Below are 18,819 nucleotides of genomic sequence, written 5' to 3' on the forward strand. Positions count from 1 at the left end.
TTCCTGAGTTAACGCACCATAATGTGCTGTATTCAAGGGATTAAGTTTTCTGTTAACTCTGGTTGTAACAGTCATACCCTCTGATGGCAAAACATTAATATGTGTACCATGGAAGGTGACAATGTCATGCACCCTTCCGCAGGTAATCACCATAAAAAACAATGAACACAGTTGCAGTCGTAGGTTTTTTTTTTATATATCGCACAATAATTTCTATATATGGTAGCTTTTCGAAATTTGTGGGTAGCCCCTTTGTGGTTTAGGGTATGTACCAGCCATTTCCAAGACACATCAGACCTGTATGCTGTGACAACGTTGAGGTTAATATCAAGGTGCCAACGCCCCCAAGAGGGCACACAAGACTTTCAGGCGACTGCGAGTCCCACCCATCACCAGTCTCTACATCTTGAAGATGGTGTTGCTGATGTGCCACGGCGATCCCGCTCAGCAGACATGTTACAAGACCACTGACTCCTTCTGTTGCCAAGGGGTTACTCTTACCCATCCGCAAACATGACAACATCTACTGCTGATGAATAATAGCGTTTATTGTACTGATGAAGTGATACAGTTTTCAAGTGCAACAGCCTTGAAGCACGCTGCGGAAAGTGTACTGTCAGCTTTCATGGTTTTTATTTTATTGTTCAAAGAGTACAAGAGCCATAGACCTTTTTGTTTTTAAAAAAAAGGAATTAACAAAGCACAGATAAAGATATTTAGAATGAGCTTTTCAAAAATTTTTCAGACTTTCTATTGTATGTCATATACACATTTAATCGGTAAGAAATTATTTCAAGACATCACTGGTGATCAGGCAAGAACCTCAAAATTTGGACTTCTGCCACTAATCATAAAAAGAGACAGGGTTCTAAACGAAAGTTGGAATGGGCAGCAACTACCTGCATCTTCTTGTAGTCATTGAAAGTGTTGGCGTTAGAAGCCCATTGTCCTTTCCCAGTATTTTTCCATCATGTTTATAAACCCACCAGGATGCACTGTAAATCCACGAAAGGGGACACACCTTTTAAAGAAATTTTCACGTATGGTGACTATGAACATAAGACCTCCTGGCTTGTCACTTCAACAAGAAAATGTAGGGGTTACTTGTATTGGAGCACAAATTTCTGATTCATCAGGATCCATATTTCTTGCAACATTTATTACTCGAAGACATTGTCTGATCCCCAATCTGTTTTGAGTCTTCTCTGTGACACTGATGGTTCTAACACCTGACTCAAGTCCAGCAGCAGTAGCAACACAAGACACCGTGTTGAAAATATAGTCTCAGGTCCCACCTGGATTCTCTGCAGCAAAATCTGCCTTTCCCACCAATCCCAGGAGAATTCAATGCGCACACAAATCGGGCAAGCACAGCCTGGGGGAAGCACTTGTTAATTGTTATGTTTCTCTAAAATCCAATCCTTTGGGATTCTAGTACCATCACACGCTTTGTACTCACTCATGCCCTTTATATTTCTTCCACTAGCCTCATCCTAAGTCACCCTGGAATGTGTATTTCTGGTCCACACTCTCTGTGTTTCTCTTTGAGCAAACTAGAGATCAGAACCAGATGAATCTGTGATTTCACCACATCTCTAAAGTTGAGTCTGATAATTCAGCTCCTTTAAGTAAAGCCATCTTAGTTTTCTTCTGGAAGACCCTGAATTCCATGGAATCAGATGAAGCATTAACAAAGCAAAAAATTATATGAACCCACATAAGCATGTTAGAAAAAGTAGATACTTACATATCTACAGTAACCTCCAAACAGAAGTCTTGAAAAACTATTCCTTGTCTACGCAAATACAATTGTCCAAACTATTTATTCCATCATCCTGGCCTTAGGACAATGTCAAAAGTTTCATGTTTAAAACAGAATCAAACAAGGGAATGAGTGAGAATCATTAGGAATCCGGGAGGCAGTCTGTTCTGCTTTTATGCCGGTGCTGTTTGCATAGGAGATAATTTATTATTGTCTTCTAGCTACGCAGGGAGTCATGTGCTGCGACGGCTCTTATGTTGCTGACAAGCTAGGCTGGCCCTGAATAAACAGCACTTCATCATCAACACAACCCAACTGTAGATACAGGTTGGCATTTATTCACCCCATCTGCCTTCTACCTGATAAATTACTGTTTTAGTTATGTGTATACAAATACGATTTGTTCATCTGCTCAAATGTCTCTAGAATGTTTCTCTCACCTTAAGTGAAAATTATGTACATCACATGGATTTCCCTCTCAATTTTCTAAAGGCTAAAAAAAATAAAAGGACCCTCTACTCCTTTAATTGCTCAACTTCACCCATGCTATCCTCTGCGTTTATGAGCCCAGTCTGTAACTGCAACAAAGGGATTTAGTAGATCACTTATGAGTACAATGGGAATTAGCACAAAATCCCAGACCACTGCTAAAACAGAAAGATTGGCAATTGTTCTCTTAAAAGCCAAAGGTAGGGGCAGGTATTTGGTCATGTAGCTGATCAGGATAGCATGTCCTCCACTGCAATGCTTGTGTTTAACTCGCCCTGACTCCGACTTTCGGCAAATACAAACCCTGGAAAGCAGCAGTGATGGCTGAAGAGGTGCCTGCCTTTCCAATGGAAGACAAGGATGATGGTCCTGGTCCTCACGTGATCTCCTCTCCCAGCAACCATGGTGGGCCTTTGAAAAGTCAACCAGTGAGTGAAACTCATGCTTCCCACACAATGTCGGACAATATGGACACCAGTTCATGTCCTGGCTACTCCACTTCCCATCCAGCTCCCTGCTTACAGCCTGGGAAATCAGCAGAGGATGGCTCAAACCTTTGGGTTCCTACATCCATGTGGGAAACCCAGAAGAAGCTGCTGGCTCCTGGCTCCAGCTCTGGATTGGTTCAGTTCCGTCACGGAGGCCATTTGAGGAGAAAACCCCTTTTTCCTCTGTTTTTGTTTTTCTCTGTAAATCTACTTTTCAAATGAAAAAAAATCAAAAGAACAAGCAATTCCCAGATTTCTGATAGCTGAAGCTTTTGCCCACTTCTTGCTGGAAATAACAGTAGTAATAGTTGTATTAGTAGTAATGATAATAATAACAGGAAGAAGAATGAGGAGGAGGAGGTAGAGGAGGAGGAAGAGAGGAGGAGGAAGAGGAGAAAAGAAGAAGAAAAAGAAGATGAAGAAGGGAGGAGGAGGAGAAGTATCGCTGTAGTTACGATGATTGTGGATAAAACTCACTGCCAAGACTGAAACATCAGCTGTATCTTACAGAAGAGTTAGTCTTGGAAACCTAGTTTGACAATCCGTGCCTACCTAACTTATCTGTGCCTACCTAACTAATCCGTGCTTACCTAACTAATCTGTGCCTACCTAACTAATCTGTGCCTACCTGGTGAGCACAGTGCCCAGCATGGATTGCTGAGTTACTGAAATTTAAGAGTACAACCTGACATTTAGACTGCATAGATCCATTTCTAATCAAGACATAAGAAAAATGCTGAGGTATGTACACAATGTTCTAACTGAAAGCTTTATGATTTATGCAACCAAGATTTCACTGTAATGTTGAAAATATTCAGCAATAATAATGTCTGATAATTCTGACAGGAAAATGATTTATGAGAACACAAATGCATAAATTAAGAGGTTTTATTTATTCTGTTTTTCATACACTCTTTAATTGGTAAGCCAAGACATTTCCCGTAGTTTTTCTTTTCCAGATATCATTTTTTTCCCGGATGTTCTTGCTTTTATGACCTAGCCAAAGCATCTTAGTAGTAGAAACTTAACTGGATTTATTGAAACTGCATGTTTATCATATTTTAGAAAAAAAAGGTTACCCAGTATCATGTTTGTAGTTAAAGAGAAAACCCTTTTGTGAAAATGAAATGACATATTGCAACATAAACTGATATGTACGTAGATACTTACATACAAAGAGGTATAGTCTTTATTATTTATTTATCATTTCATTTTATCGATTTCAATCAACAGCATATTATATAGTATAATTAAATACCACATCAGTATTAAGCATCCTATGTATCATCTTATTTAAATTTAGGAAAACCCTGTATCATTGGTAAGTTTATCTCTGTTTTGCATGAAGTGAGATACTATTCACCCCTAAAGAGCAGAAAATCCTTTGTTTACTACATAACAAATGGGACTGGAGGACAAGGTGTTGAGTGAAATAAGCCACACGCAGAAAGACAATTACGGCATGTTCTCTCTCACATGTGGAAACTGAAAAAGAAATCCTTAATTTGAACACAGAATAGTAATTGCTAGAGACTGGGAAGTATGCAGGGATGGAAGGAGATAGGATGATTAGTACCAAATCAGAAACAAGGAAGAAGTTTCTAGCATTGCATAGCCCAGTAGGAGTAACCATGATTCTTAATAACATATTATATGTTTTTGGAACACAGAGAACAGAAAAACCCCAATGTTCCAATTATAAATATGACAAAAGAGAGAAAATTATTAATTGCCCTGATTTGATAAACACACATTGAATCTATGTATAGAAATGTTGCCCTGTATTTAATAAATCACATAAATTTAAAATTCCTGTTAATGATTTAAAAAGTGAATACATTTAAAAAGGAAAAAGCAAGGATGACATACATTTGTATATAATATTGTTTTACTCTCAGAAGTGTAAAAAAAGGGATTAACTAATTAAATTAAGATCTTATTGCCTAGTTTACCTACAAATTTTATCTTCAGTGCCAGCTCCTCTTAATCTAAACCTTCCTGATATCCTGAGCCAAGCTGCAGGTCCTTCAAGTTAACAAATACAGAGAGGCAGAAAAAAATTTGTGGTTGCCTAATGCTGAGGGTGGGAGGTATATAAAATGATGGAGCCTAGGCATAGGGTTCTGTTGGGGCAGTGAAAATGTTCTACAATGTTATGATTGTACAGCTCTGTGAGGCTTCTAGAACACATTGAATTATATGTACTAACGTGGATCAGGTGGCATGGTGAATGAAACAAACAAATAGATAGGACTGATGTTCCATTCACAAAGACTCGGTCCTGGAAAAAACATGCTTGAAGATTACATTTCATAGAAGACCGGTTCTAGCAATGAATAGTAGATTGAATATTTCAGTGTGGACAGGTTCACAAACTATCAAAAACAAAAATCCCATCACTTCATTAACTGGCACCAAGTAATTTGCATCTTCTGCTGGGAGAACAGAACTGTAATCAGCAGAAGTTGCTGCCTTTGGATGGAGTCAGGTACGTGGTGATGAAAGGGCGAGGTTGTTCCATTTTCATGCATGTTTAGGAGGACTTAGATATGGGCATGAACAATTCAGATCACATGGATCATGAAGTCTTATTTTGGAAGTGGTAGAACCTGAGCAACACTCTAGCTACCAAATATAACTAGGAGTCATAAATCGCCTCCGTAATTAGATAGATAGATGGAGGGATATAAAAGAATTCCTATGGGCTTCTTCTGAGGTATGAGTCTGAACACTCATGCTTTATTCATTTTTCCTTTGTAAAAATAAATCAACTAGTCTGAGGACTATTTCAGGAAAACAGGAGACCTTCTTTCCTTTCTGGGTTTCCCTTTCTGATTTATGGAAGCCACCAGGCAAGTCTCCAGCAGGCAGGCTGCACATACACATTACGCACCCTTCCGATCTTTCTAAGCTGTGTCAATATTAACCTGACCAAATGAAGATCAAACTGCCTCTTTTGTTCCTCACGCTCTTCACATGGGGAGCACACAATATGGCTCTTGTCAGAGGTGCTTCATCATTTTGGCTCAAGGAAACTGTCAGTACAGTTTGGGATTCGTTCTTCATGGGCAGATACCCTGATGAGTCTAATGAAGCCTTTCTGCTGACAACTCATTTGCTAAAAATACCCACACATCGCCAAGTGCAAGTGGAGAATACGATGTGGCCTCTTTGCTAGCGGCCCAGGGAAAGTCATCAACCGTTTGGGAAGTCTAAAAAAATCATCTATCCATCAAGGCACACACCTCTCATCACCCAGTTATGCATTCTTGCTTGTATCCGTTTGCTCACCGATAAACTTTATGACATCTTAAATTGGAATATAATAGGGTAAACACCAATCTTGGAGCACACATGCAGAGCCAACAGTCTGTGTGTGCCATTTGTTGCAATCCAAGCTAATTACCAGAAATCCCCTCCCGAAAACACATATACTCTGGGGTTTTTGGTTTTATTTCTGTTTGGAGACACAGGGGTGGCGGGAATCTCAGGAAATCCTTGTCAGGTCATCCTATTATTATTATTATTATTATTATTATTATTATTAAGTTCCAGAAACTCAACTGTAAGTAAAGGCAAAGATCGGGGAGTAAGTTACACTCAACATTTTCAGAATCATCACCTCACAAAGCAAAAACATTTGGTTAAATTCTGCTTGGTTTAAGAGAGAGAAAAATGATAAAAGAAAACCAAAGAAAAAGAGCATTGACCAAATATTACCCTTTCGTCACCTGGTAAATTAAAAATTTCCATCAATTGTCCTTCAGTTTAGATAGGTATGCTTACATCTTGCAGCTCTTAACAAAATTAAGCAGCAAGGTTTAAAAGAAAAGCCCTGGATTTCATAAACATCCAGTCCTTCTTCCAGGAAAATTAAGTTTGCCTCAATATTTTCCAGAGAATTTTGTTTTTCAGTCTAGCAAAGTTATATTATTCCAAATCAGTTATGGGTAAAGGGTTTTTTAAAAGACCAAGCCAGACATTCAATGTCCCTAAAGATACGTATATGGATCTTTTAACTCCACGTAACCTAAATAGGACAGATATTTGTGGGCACCACCAATAAAATAACATGCCTGGGGCATTGCTGTGTTCAATGGATGGCGAGGTCCCTTGGCTTCTAATCATGGCTACATGGAAAACTAAGCAAAGCCCCTTTCCTAGCCTGAGTTACTTCAACATATATGTCCAAATCATTAGTTCTCAAAGCTTGCTGTATCTTAGAATAACCTAAAGATTTAACTTCAATTTCTTTAGAGTGAAGCACAGGTATCAGCCTGTTATTCAAATTGTAACTGTTGTTGCGATGTGCAAGAAAGGCGCAGAATGGTGGTCCTCACTGCCACCGATCACCAGCTTTGACGTCCGTTGGCTAGGTAGAATGTGTGCACGGGGAAAGTGTGTTTCTATTCTCTACTGGCCGAACTTTCATATTCACTGGGAAAACCATCATTCCAATAATACGGTCACATCTTCCTATTTTTTTAAGATGGCCCCAAATCTTGCAAATGGCCAGATTATAAAATGCAGTATTTAAAGGATCGCTTCTGAGAGCAGGCAGATGAAGATTCAGATCTGAAACCCATGCCCTTGTTATACAACTTACTTGGTGAGTAGACCTTGGGCCAGGCCACTTGACTGCACTGAGCCTCAGCTACTTCCTTGTGAACATGAGAGCTACACTCTGTCTAGAAGATGAGATACTATTTAGCTTGGGATCTCTCTCACCACCAGTTCTCAAGACATGCAGCCACTGGTCACAGTCACAGTACCTATCAGCAGCTACCTCCAGCAAAAGTGAGTGTATCAGTCACTAAGATCAGTATTCCGTGAGAGGGATGCTACAGATATCTTTGCACCACATCAGTGTCAGAAAAAGTCCTTTTCTATGTAAGAGGCATGATTACATCACATAAGCCATAGATTCTCTGGGTTAAAAAACTGCTTTGCTAAATTTTCATATTGTTTTCTTCGTAACATGACACCTTGAAAGTTATTCACAGGCAGCTGTTATGTATGATGATGTACAGTGGTTATTATGGGGGAAAAGGTATATTAAGCATGTAGAACTACAGGGACTGGAATTGTGGCTCAGAGGGCTAAGTCTCTACTTGGGATGCCTGCATTCCCTATTAGCGTGCTGGTTCAAGTCCCTGCTACTCCATTCTCAGCTCAGGGCCCTGCTAACTTGCCTAGGAAGAAGCAATTGCTGTCTCAAGCACTTAATTCCAAGCTACCCATTTGGGAAGTCGAGCTGGATGGAGTTCTGGCTCTTGATTTCAGCCTGGCCTGGTTCTGGAAACTGTAGCCTGTGAGTGAGTGAGCCAGCAGATACATCAGTCTCTCTCTTCCTACCCCTCTCCTTCTGTCCCTCCTTATCATTCTTTGAAACAAATCTTTTTTTTCTTTTTTAAAGGAATGAATAAGAATAAACTTCAGTGATTCTACAAAGTAAGAAGACAATGTGGTCTCAACCTTTATAAAGATATTAATTGGATATCTGGACTTGCTTATTTGCCTGAAAGAGTTTCTTTTTAAAAGATTTATTTATTTTTATTGGAAGCACAGACTTTACAAAGACAGAAGGAGGGACAGAGAGAGAAGGTCTTCCATCTACTGGTTCACTCTCCAGATGTTTGCAGCAGCCAGAGCTGAGCTGACCCAAAGCTGGAAGGTAGCTTCCAGGTCTCCCACTTGAGTGCAGGGTCCCAGTGACCTGGGCTATCCTCCGCTGCTTTCTAAGGCCATAAGCAGAAAGCTGAAAATGAAGTGAAGCAGCCGAGACATGTACGGGATGCTGGGATCATACTGGATGTTGGCACCACAGGGAGGGTGGAGCATTAGCTTGTTGTACCACCAAACTTATCCTGAGTTGGTTTTTTTTAAAGATATAAAAATTGTACAGATGTATGGAGCACCATAGCATGTTTCAGTGCATGTATATTTACCTTATGTAATGTCCAAATTGTTGCCTAGGTGACGCTGGTGGGCCTTCTCCCAGTCCACACTTCATCTGAAGTGTTTTGCTTTCCTGAAGCTCACATTCCTGATCTGAGAGCAGAGGGGCCCGTGAAGCCAATGCAATCATTGCTCAAGTTTTCTGCTGTATAAAGCTATGGAGTGGAAACTTTCTACTGTATGTTTTTAGCCTCGATTAACTGAAGTGATATGACAAACAATTAATAAAAAATTGTTTTCATAGGAAATTGTTACAAAGCAGTCTGTTATAAAATGGAAACTTTAAATATGCATGCATTCATTTGTGATATTTTTTGTAGAACCACGGCTTAAAAATATTTATTTGAAGATGTAAATATAGGAGCTTCCTTTCTCTTCACAAATCATACACATAAAATTTTCATTTTCTGAGTTCAGTTTCATTAATACGTAATAAACACTTTACACATATAATCAGAGGTGGAGTCCTACATTTTACAGTTCTCTCGATATTTTGCAGCTGCACTGTCCTATTTTGAAAACATATTTCCATTGAGATTATATCTCATTTCATCTCATTGAGTCTTCCCAAGGAATTTATCTTAGAAATCACAATCTTATTCCTCTGATGCCTGTTTATTTGAAACTATAGGATTATATTAACCAGTACAATTGATGTACGCAGGTTTGGAAGCAAACACAGCTGATATTTGGTAAACATTGAATTTAGTTACAGGGTGCACACACACCTGTGCATTCTAGAGTGTCAAGTTTGCTGTGGGCAATCCTCTGCGATTATCAGTCAGTATTACGGAGTAGAATGGAGAGTTTGTTGTTTAGCACATTAATTAAGGAAAGATCTAAAATCTATCAGAAGCAACGCATACAGCCTTATCTTCTCATGCTTTAAAACAGGGATCTTGTCTCACAAGCCACAGTAGCCCAGTCATCTCTAACGTTAACATAAATCACATGGGACTCTGGTTAGAATGTAGATTCTGGCCCAATAGGTGAATTGGAAGGCAGGGCTAAGATTGTGCATTTCTGCAAGCTCCAAGGTGGTAGGTTCTGGGCTGTGTTCCGCTAACTAAGCTGCAAGATGTGAACCAGTGCCGTCAGAAGCCATAAAAAAGAAGAGAATCTCATGAAATAAAACACAGAAACACAACATGCTGACAGTGAACCAGGGAACAAATGCTGAATATTCTCAACATTTCTCTTTTGAAAAATGATAATCTGGAGAGTAAAGGACTTAATAAAGTGTGGAATCCTCCTATGATAGAAGAAATAATTCCAGATTGAGACTAGAGTCACAGAGCAATGGCTTGCTTTGTACTTTGTTACCCCTTGTTTATCATCGGGTAATAGTCAAACCTTTATACCCAAACACTCCCACCATCAGCAAGCACCCAGTCCTTTAAAGGACTTTGCATTTATGGCGTAGAAAATTGTGCTGAAACACATTTTCTGGGAAAAGCAGAATTCTGTTTGCTTATCATGGTTTAGAACCTCTAAGAAATTCTCCTTGCATATACACACAAATGCATATTTGATAGAATTTTTGAAAATTGAAACTTACTTCTCCGGGAGAAGGACAGGGAGAGAGAGATGAGAGAGGAACATGGGATTGTGAAAGGCACTGTCATTTTCTGGTTCATTCCTCAAATGTCTGCAAGAACGGTATGAGAACAGGTTTCCCACACAGGTTCATGAACCACCACCTGCCGCTTTCACAAGGAATACATTAGTAAAAAGCTGGAATTAGCAGCAGAGCTGAGCCTCGGACCCAGGCATTCCAATATGGGATTCTGGTGTCCCAACAGATATCTGAAGTGCTGCATCAAACACCTGGCCCTTGGCTGGGGTTTTGACTGTAGTTTAAAACCATCCTATTTTGTGACCTTTCACTTTAATTTTAGAACCTGACAACTGCTGAAGCTTCCTTATTTCCCTTACAGCTGCAGAAATGCGCCAGCCAGTCTTCCCTAGCCCCTGATGATGAGGCCAGTTCACCTCGACATGTGCAGTGTCTGGATTGCATAGTTTGTCTGTGTCTGGTTTTTCCTGGGGCTTGAGACATCACATTAGTGAATCTCACAGAGCATCTATCTTAGCTACTGCCAGCTTCTGGCATAGCTTTTGCAGCCAGATCATTCCAAGCCAGACCGCGTGGGAGAGAAGCAGGCCTCCAGTGCCCACCAGAGCATGCGCCACGTGTACGCTCTGAAAATCCTCCATGGCTATCTGATGTATCTGATGCCCCAATTTTGCTCAACCTTTCTCAACTCTGTTTTCACTCTCATTCTACAAAGAGATCCAAAATGCCAGTCTGCCCAATGCGCTGCTAGGATTTAGAATTTTGGGTAAAAACCAATTTTTCTCCTGTTCACCAAAGCTGCCCCTGCTGAGCACTGGCTTACTAAGCAGAGACTTCAGGAGAAACACCTCGTGCATGGTTGCAGTCGAGATGCTCAACAAGTGAGCCACATCATTCAGTTCAGAGATGCTCTTCCTGCACCTAACAGGAAAACCTTGCACAGGCTGAGATCATCCTTCCTGTCCGTCCCATCCTCCAGCTCCCCACCAAACCTGCCGTTACCCTGCACAAGTCTTCCACATCTTGAGTTACATCCAATATTTCTGCACTGAATAATGACACCCACTCCCAGGTATGTTCTAGAACTGATGATGGTCTTAACTGATGATCTGTGACAGTCCTTGCGTCTCAAACTAGTCAGGAAGTAGAGACCATAAGAGTTTAGGGGATCTGTGTATCTTCGACAAATTGCCTTTCAGGGTTCAAAAAAGTAGTTAAGTGTCCCAAGAAAACAACAGAAAATCATTGGCACTCCTAGAAGTCTGGAACAAACAGACTGCATGAGGTTTCAATGCTCAGCATCACTTCAAACCAGCCACAGGCCCTTTAGCAGCTGAGCACTGACCTATCGACAGCAGATCAAGAGACAGGACTTTGGGGGCAGCTTTCTGTACCGCACCTTACCCTCTCTCTGGTTGGGCGAAACGGCAGATTCACAACAATCCACAACAAGAGCTAGCATTAAGAAGTAGGTTAAGCCACTGCCTGTGGTACAGCATCCTATATTGGTGCTACGTGTTATATTGGTGCATGGTTCAAGTCCCAGCTGCTCCACTTCCAATACAGCTCTCTGGTAACAGATTTGGAACAGCAGCAGAATACCATCCAAATGCTTAGGCTTCTGCTGCTCACATGGGAGACCTGGATGGAGTTCCCCAGACCTGGATGCTGGATGAAACTTCTGGTTCCCCAGACCCAGCACTGATATCATCTGAGGAGTAAATCAGGAGATAAAAGACAACCTCCCCCCTCTCTTCTCCTCCTCTGTCTTTCTGCCTTTTAAATAAATAAATAAAACATCACAAGCCATAGCACACAGCTCTGCTTTTCTTTTACAACTTGACCTTTTCTGATAATCAAATATTGAATAATTCTAAACTGAGGGATGGGTCGTTAGCCTAATAATTAAGACTCTTGTCCCACACTGGAGTTCTGGCTTCAATTCCTGGAATCCGTTTGCTCCAGACTCCAGCTTCCAGTTCAAGCAGAGTTCTCGGAGGCAGTGGTGACAATCCAAGTAATTGGTTTCCTGCCTTGTGCTATTGATAAGTTCTGGTCTGGCACCCACATAAAAGAAGATCCAGTGTTAATCTCCAGAAAATGAACAGAAAGTAGGTTCATTAATGGGATAAAACACTATTTGTAAATTGCATTTTAGCCCATTCAGGTTGCCATAACAAAACAGTATAACTGGAGAGCTTTTAAAGAAGAGACATCTGTTTCTCACATTTCTGAGAGCCAAGAGGTGCAAGGTCAAGGCACTATTGGCAGCTGTCTCCTCATTTGAACCCCACCTGGGCAAAGATGCAAGGTGTTTCCAGGAGACTCTTTTTAAGGGTGCTAAGGTTCCGCCTTCATGACCCAGTCACTCCTCTGCAGCACCTCATCTCCTAACACATCTCCTCTGGGATTAGGATCTCAATGAGGCAAATGTGTAGCTGCCACAACATTCAGGCTACTAGTAAGTGGAGAGAGAGAACAGCACTTCTTTTTCCATGACTTTGTCTCTGAGATTGCTGGTATTTCTACCTCTGAATGCACAGCAGAGGAGATAAATGGAAGTTAAGTGTAGGTCAGTTATTGCCCTGATACAGGTGCTGAGAGCCATAAACCTTCCTGCCCTCTGCATTGACGCAGGAAGTGTGAGCTTTTCTTTATGGGAAAGATATGAGGGGTAAGTGGAAAGGTTCCTCTTATTTCTGTTTTCATCAAGTGTAATTGTCGTCACCAACAGCCTAGGTCTCTGCATCAATAGTGTATCCTTTCTGGTGGACAGGAAACTAAGAATCATGGTCGTTTGTAGGCTTGTTGTAGACAGCGCTGCCTGTTCCTTGTCTAAAGGCAAGACTCTACCTTAAGCTACCAGGTTGAGGTGTCACAGAACCAGCAAGTCTCCGCACTACCCCGTCTGTAGATGCGCACTTTTACCAAATTCAATACTGATTCACTGGCAGTGCTTGGTCATAATACTCAATGTTAGTGAGAGCAGGCACACACCATTGCAGGACAACATACAACGAGGTAGAGTGCGAGATCGTATAAAAATATCACAGGTTCCATGCTCAGAAATAAGCACCACGAGCTATCTACTTTAGCAACATAGCCTCAGGTACAAATTTACATGCAATAATTCATATTCTACCAAATAAATCCCAGGCAAACAGAGTAATGCAAAAACATATTTCCCGCTGTCAAGAAAATTTCTGGCAAAATTAATCAACCATTCATCCATTCAGGCTCTTTGCATACCCTTTTGTCAAAGAGGGAATACGATACGATTTCTTCTCTCCTCCACGCACTCATTTCAATGAATTGAAGAATCCATCAAGCTAGAGTTGATTTATTGAACTGTCTCTTAGCTCAGCAGTAGAACTACAGCAAATGAACTGGTAACTTCTCCTAAGACCAGCAGCATTCAATTCAACAATGTTTGATCTCTTTAACTCTTCATAATTCCAGATTGAACTTATTTTTGTATTTCTAAGTAGCATAGCTCTCTGGGTAATACTTTACATATCTGCATGCATTATTTAGCATTCTGCTAGCAGAAGTTAAATCATAGATTCTAAGACTTTCCCTTTAAGAGATAGAAAAAGTAAGCTTAGATAAGAGGGTATTTAAATGGGGTTTATTTCTTCTTTACAAACTGATTTCTGGTGGCTACTGTTCTAACATTAACAATGAATAACCTAAAGGCAAATAGACGACTTGTATTTTTATTTGCTTTAATCTTCCTTCCAGGTAAGATTCATTGAGGAGATAGAAAAGGAATAAACGTTGGGGGAAAACCAAGCTAACTGTTTAAATCGGACTTTATCACCAAACCTCATCCACCGAGTCCCACGGCGCCCATTCATCACTTTCAGCTTTGCATTTTCCTTTGTAAAGATATATGACCTTTGCCTACTAGATTCATTAACGGGGCACCAGACATGGCTCCTTTGCACATGGTACGAGAGAAAGCTCAACATCCTTGCCTGAAGGATTTGCAGGAACAAGCTCATCTTCAATCTTTGTCCCTGGGAGGCACTTTTAACACCTGCCAACCACAGCACTATCATCAGAAAAACATTTAGAAATTTATCTTCGGGCTGGTAATTATAAGAGATAATTTGTTTGGAGTATGGATAAAGTTGGTCTAGCATAAACAAACTCGGGGCTCAAATTACATGATGAACATCATTAACTGTTGATTTAACCACTGCAGGTCTGCAAGCTCTCTGACACTCTGCCGGGATCCCTGGCAGCACCTTCGGAGGGAAGGCCCATATGAGTTGAGCGGTGCCTTTCAGTGTGTGCTCCGGATCTGCTTGGTTTCTACTGGATTCCTTCTGCAACACTGAACTTCGTAGAACTGTAATTTGTAATGCTTACCAGGGCCTGCGAAGGATGCAGTTGGAGGAAGGTATATGTTCTAGAACACACTCAAATAGTTGAGGCTGACTATTTTAAAGTATGTAACAGAGAGGATTTTGAATGTTCTCAACACAGTAAAACAGCAAATGTCCGAGATGATAGATATACTAGTTACCTTGATACGAACTTCTAATGAGACAGGAAAATGGGAGTTACACCAAAATTAACCTTAGAATGAAAACTGCTATGAATCAACAATGCAGTCAGTATGAGAGACTACGCTATAACCTGAAACAAACACCACATATGTGTACATGAACACAATTGATGCAGAACCATTCACTGTGGGGAAAAAATCAGAGAATATTCAGAGGCGGCACTGTGGATCAGGTTGAGCTGCCACCTGCAATGCCGGCATTCCATATAGGCACCAGCTCGAGTCCTGGCTGCTTCCCTTCCAATCCAGCTCCCTGCTAATGCCCCTGGGAAAGCAGTGCAGGTGGGTGCCTGGGTCCCTGCACCATGAGAGAGACCTGGAAGATGTTCCTGGCTAATGGCTTTGTCCTGGCCCAGCCCAGGCTGTGTGGCCGTTTAAGAAGTAAAGCAGAGAATGAAAAATCTTACTTTCTGTCTTTCTCAATAACTCTGTTCTTACAATAAATAAAAGATAAGTTGACAAATAATTGAAACTATTCTCATTGTCCCTCTGAAGAGGACAGCTGTGTCCCAGCAATCATAACAAAGAACACTGAATAAATATTAAAAGGCTATGTTAAATACAGATCTTTACCTGACTTATCGATGAGAGAAAAAAGAAAATTCTAGAATAATGTGTGTAGTATGATCCTATAGTCAAATTAAATACTATAATTACATATTTCATATATATTTCCATAATTATGTATATGTGTTTATATGCAGTTATGTACACAAAGACTGGTAACTTTAGTTACCTTGAGGGAAGGTAGTTGGTGCTTTGGATGCAGGATAATTTGCTAAGTATTTCTTTACGTATTTTGTATCATTGCTCTTATGCATTATTTTTGCAATTAAAAATATAATAAGGGGAGAAAGCAAGAATAATAAAATGAACCATAAATTTGCCCTACACTGTAAATAGTCTGAATAACATGCTTACGTTTGTCTAAGTGCAGTAGTAAGCACTGGTGGTTATGAGAGCTAACTGAGGCGCCTTCAGCAACTCATTTGTTAAACAGTCAGTTCCTTCCGAATGAAAAGCAAGTCATTATCTACCCAAACAAGAAAACGCTGTGCAGATGTGTCTCCTATACAAAGTTGAGAGGCTGTGTCATCATAATCATTAATTCAATTGGCAAATACCCTTGTAAGTTTTAAAGGAGGAAAACCAAACATTCCAGATAGAGGGAGGATTCCTTCCAGAATACAGGGTGGACCACAGTCGGCTGCTGTTGGTGGGGAGATGCTTCACCAGACAGAAGGACCCCAGGGACTCTGCAGGTCACACGCACGGGGGTGTTGTCTGACAGGGTCAAGCTGTCTGCTCCTGCCTCTCCATGTCTACGCTCCTGCACCCCATCTCCCTCCTGCACCTTCAGTGTTAAGCAGCCTGAGACCCACTGAACCCTACACCTTAGAGTAGGGGCGGAACAGCAACTTGGTGGTTGTTACTCTGGCTGACAAAAGCTTGCTCCAAGTATGTCCTTGAGTCCCACGGCATCCCGCACATGACAATCTCCTCCATTCCCTCTCCTGACCCTTGTCCTGCTATGAATCCCTGTTTGCTTTGTGCTTGGCAATCAAACCCTGACCTTGAGCTCTCGTTACACATTTAACATGGCTGTGTCCCATTCATCTGCAGGGTGCCATACCCCTGCATCCTGGGATTTGATCACATAGAGACCAGATCAAAGGCTACTGAACACACGTCCTGCACCTTGATAGAACTGAATCAGTGTCACCTACACATAACTGTTTTTCCAAAGCCCTAAACACGGCCCTGGACTTTCTCTACCAAGTCACCTATCACAACCATTTCCAACATTGCTTCAGAGAGTCCCGATTTCATTTTTTAATTGTGTTTTCGAGGAAAGAGGACTAACAAGCATTTGTCAAAATTCATGGAAATGCATGTATTGAAAAACTAAGCCTCATTTTTAAAATTTTGGACACCAAAGTAAACTTACATTTCACTTTTCTGAAATTCCCTTTTAGGCATCTGTTGTTCTTGTCTGTCAAGATTTCTTTCCTACCGTTAAAAGTCCCTTCTCATTAACCAAAAAGGTGGGCACGTGATCCAAGCTGGGTTGATCATGGTCCCTCAGTTGCTCTTTCCCTGGTGATAGGCAAAATGTGAGAACAGGTGTCCCCACATGCATCTGTCAGGGTCCTCTGAAGTTAAAAGGAGAAATCCTGTTTTCTGACAATGAAACTTCCCTCTGTGCATCCAGAGCCAATGACCCATTGCCATGACTGGCAGAGTGCAATGAGGTCTAGTGGCTCTGACACTGTGAACTACCTTTTCGTTCTTGGCTCCCATTTCACAGAAATCCTTGGTCTGTCCAGAGTGTTGAGTGAAATGTCTGATGGCCAGGGCATCCAGGTAGCTCTGCATGGGGCTACTGGCTGCAAAGATGAAGGCAGGACTAAAGGGTCCTGTCCCAGGGACAGGGCCTGAGAGCTGAGTAGATCACCAGTAGATCACCACTCCAACTTTATGAGGGATACTGAGTTGATGTCACAGACAACTGAAGAACTTCTTGGCATGGGAAAACTCACCCACATTTGGCAGGCCGAGTATAAAGCAGAAGAGGAAAGCAGTATTCCCACACAGGATGCAAACAGAAGGCTCCACGAACGACTCTCTGCCAGGGCTCAGCTTGCCAGCTATACTCAAGCCAGGCTATCATAGCTATAAGGAGGGATGATTTCCAGTCCACGCTTCAGGCCATGGTCCACTCAGAAAGCCACTCTTGGGGAAGAGGAGGTAGCAGCACATACTACTGAGGAAGGAACCTTGCCCTAATTTGCATAAAGCCACTCAAATTCTGATATTGACAGTTTCTTTCTGTGGATGACAAGATAATCTGTGGGCATGGGAGTGGGAAGATGATGGTAATCTCACATTCACTTTGGTGATTTTGACATGCTTGTCTAAAACCAAGAAAGCTGTGTGAGATCCCTTCTATGGCTCCCTCATGGGTCTAGAAATCAATGCAAGGTGGATCCACAAATGTAATTTGGAGGTTGCTAATACAAATCCGGAGAATAAACTGTGGGAATCCAGACTAGGGCTGAATCTGCAGCAAGAGACATGGAAATTCACTATTATTCACTGATCTGGACTAAGGGGACAAGTATAAAGTTTAAGGACAGAAATGATTAATGTTCAACAGATGGCTCCGGCTGTCTCAATTTGCCAAGCTTTTGGTTCCACAGATTAGCCCACCTCAATCTAGACCCATCGCATCCACATAAGGCAAAAGAAGTTGAACTTCTCTATTGCCTCATAAATAGCCTCTCCTCCAACACTCTGCTAAGCAGGCTGGATGGGTATAAACAGCTGTTCTCTCTGAGAACGCTAGGCCTTGTTCACTGGCAGATGGCGGCGGTTCCCCAGGGTGTGTGCGTGCACACACGTACACACACGCACACACAGAGAGAAACCTTAGTAGGGTCAATCACACTGATGTTCATCAGTGAAGTTACTGAACTTAAGAGCTAGAGGAAAGCCCTGGAACCTGAAGCGTAAGTTAAGGCTGCTTCCCAGTTTAATGCCAGGGTGGATGTTATTATTTTACATAGTTTCTGTGAACAAAACACTTTCCATTGTATCTTTCACTTGGAAAGGGTAAGAGGTCATTTCCCACAGATCATTCAGCACTGGTTCATAGATCTCACATTCTCCTCTGCCCTTGGCAGTAGAAGTGGAGGGCCTTTACAGATATGTATCGACTTGGGAAAGACACCAGATAAATCCATAGTGTGTGGTGACAATGTTTCTTGAAGATTTTTATATTGCATTCTCCTTCCCCACACTGTTATTTATTTATCTTTTTTATTGATTTGATCATTTATGAGACAGATGTTGAAAAGCTCTTTGTATTACTTGACTGAATTATTTCTTCAAGGCACATTTCAAACCTGATGCCATATAATCTATCAGTTTTTAAATTGTTGACTTTTCAATTATTCTGCCCTCAGGAAGAAGT

At 41.2% G+C, this 18,819-nt stretch overlaps 1 protein-coding gene across 8 annotated transcripts in view; it reads right to left on the reverse strand.

Annotated features, from left to right (window-relative positions):
- Positions 1-18,819, reverse strand: part of PRUNE2 (prune homolog 2 with BCH domain) — a 146,944-nt gene that overhangs the window by 58,974 nt on the left and 69,151 nt on the right. The gene's annotated exons all lie outside the window — the stretch shown is intronic.

This window comes from Ochotona princeps, chromosome 31 (genome assembly GCF_030435755.1).
Source record: "Ochotona princeps isolate mOchPri1 chromosome 31, mOchPri1.hap1, whole genome shotgun sequence".
NCBI lineage: Eukaryota > Metazoa > Chordata > Mammalia > Lagomorpha > Ochotonidae > Ochotona > Ochotona princeps.